Source organism: Palaemon carinicauda, chromosome 18 (assembly GCF_036898095.1).
Source record: "Palaemon carinicauda isolate YSFRI2023 chromosome 18, ASM3689809v2, whole genome shotgun sequence".
NCBI lineage: Eukaryota > Metazoa > Arthropoda > Malacostraca > Decapoda > Palaemonidae > Palaemon > Palaemon carinicauda.
In genome coordinates this window covers 59946326-59948825 of record NC_090742.1, presented here as the reverse complement: position 1 = coordinate 59948825, position 2500 = coordinate 59946326, and the positions used below count along the sequence as shown (strand labels likewise).

The 2500-nt window shown below is 32.2% G+C and overlaps 1 protein-coding gene across 1 annotated transcript in view; it reads left to right on the top strand.

The window, feature by feature from the left end:
* The window catches only part of Enoph (Enolase-phosphatase), a 51420-nt gene that overhangs the window by 30889 nt on the left and 18031 nt on the right, over nucleotides 1-2500 (top strand). The window lies entirely within an intron of this gene.

Here is a 2500-nt window from a genome sequence, read left to right as displayed (position 1 = left end):
GAGTCGGGGCCACCCATACTAGGTTGGTTTGTTGTGTGAAATCAGACCTGTGAAGATCACTGCAAAAGTTCTTGCTGTGAATGGTTTAATGTTGAACAGGCTGACATAAGTCTCTTTTTATATAGTTTATTTAGGGAAAATCTATTTTAATGTTGTTGCTGTTTTTAAAATATATTTTGATTTTCGTTACTTCTCTTGGTCATTTCCTTATTTCCTTTCCTCATTGGGCTATTTTTCCTTGTTGGAGCCCCTGGGCTTTTGGCATCCTGTTTAATGTTACTGTTATTAAAATATTGTATTTTAATTGTTCATTACTTCTCCTGTTTATTTATTTCGTTATTTCCTCTCCTCCCTGGGCTATTTTTCCTTGTTGGAGCCCCTGGGCTTTTGGCATCCTGTTCAATGTTACTGTTTTTAAAATATGTTATTTTAATTGTTCATTGCTTCTCTTGTTGTGTGTTTATTTTCTTATTTCCTTTCCTCACTGGGCTATTTTTCCTTGTTCGAGGCTCCTGGGCTTATAACATCCGGTTTAATGTTAATGTTTTTAAAATATATTTTAATTGTTCATTACTTCTCATGTTTATTTTTTCGTTATTTCCTTTCCTCATTGGGCTATTTTTCCTTGTTCGAGGCTCCTGGGCTTATAACATCCTGTTTAATGTTAATGTTTTTAAAATATATTGTTTTATTTGTTCAACAATTCTCTTGTTTGTTCATTTTCTATTTCCTTTCCTCACTGGGGTATTTTTCCCTGTTCGAGGCTCCTGGGCTTATAACATCCTGTTTAATGTTGTTACTGTTTTTAAAATATTTTGTTTTATTTGTTCAACAATTCTCTTGTTTGTTCATTTTCTATTTCCTTTCCTCACTGGGCTATTTTTCCTTGTTCGAGGCTCCTGGGCTTATAACATCCTGTTTAATGTTGTTACTGTTTTTAAAATATTTTGTTTTATTTGTTCAACAATTTTCTTGTTTGTTCATTTTCTATTTCCTTTCCTCACTGGGGTATTTTTCCCTGTTCGAGGCTCCTGGGCTTATAACATCCTGTTTAATGTTGTTACTGTTTTTAAAATATTTTGTTTTATTTGTTCAACAATTCTCTTGTTTGTTCATTTTCTATTTCCTTTCCTCACTGGGGTATTTTTCCCTGTTCGAGGCTCCTGGGCTTATAACATCCTGTTTAATGTTGTTACTGTTTTTAAAATATTTTGTTTTATGTGTTCAACAATTCTCTTGTTTGTTCATTTTCTGCAAGTTTGAACTTTTGAAATTCTACTGATTCAACTTCCGTATTTGGAAGATCATTCCATAATTTGATCACAGCTGGAAATAAAACTTCTAGAACACTGTGTAGTATTGAGCCTTATGATGAAGAAAGCCTGACTATTAGAATTAACTGCCTGCTTAGTATTACGAACAGGATGGAACTGTCCGGGAAGATCTGAATGTAAAGGATGGTCAGAATCTTTTCCTACTACACTTAAAAATTTGGATTAAAAACTGGTTAAAGTCTGGCAGTATTTATTGCACGGTTTGTACCGTTTTAAAAACGGTTATATTGATGTAAAAGGGTAATATTACGGTCACCAACCCGCAAAAAAATAACAAAGTATGGTAAAATTACTGTCGCCTGTATTTTACTGAAATACAATGATAACAAACTAAGATAAAATTACGGTCGCCTGTATTTTACTGAAATACAATGATAACAAACTAAGAGAAAATTACGGTCGCCTGTATTTTACTGAAATACAATGATAACAAACTAAGATAAAATTACGGTTGCCTGTATTTTACTGAAATACAATGATAACAAACTAAGATAAAATTACGGTCGCCTGTGTTTTACTGAAATACAATGATAACAAACTAAGATGAAATTACGGTTGCCTGTATTTTACTGAAATACAATGATAACAAACTAAGATAAAATTACGGTCGCCTGTATTTTACTGAAATACAATGATAACAAACTAAGATAAAATTACGGTCGCCTGTGTTTTACTGAAATACAATGATAACAAACTAAGATAAAATTACGGTCGCCTGTGTTTTACTGAAATACAATGATAACAAACTAAGATAGAATTACGGTCGCCCGTATTTTACTGAAATGCAATGATAACAAACTAAGATAGAATTATGGTCGCCCGTATTTTACTGAAATACAATGATAACAAACTAAGATAAAATTACGGTTGCCTGTATTTTACTGAAATACAATGATAACAAACTAAGATAAAATTACGGTCGCGTGTATTTTACTGAAATACAATGATAACAAACTACGATAAAATTACGGTCGCCCGTATTTTACTGAAATACAATGATAACAAACTAAGATAAAATTACGGTTGCGTGTATTTTACTGAAATACAATGATAACAAACTAAGATGAAATTACGGGCGCCTGTATTTTACTGGAATACAATGATAACAAACTAAGATAAAATTACGGTCGCCTGTATTTTACTGAAATACTGTTGGGAACAGTATA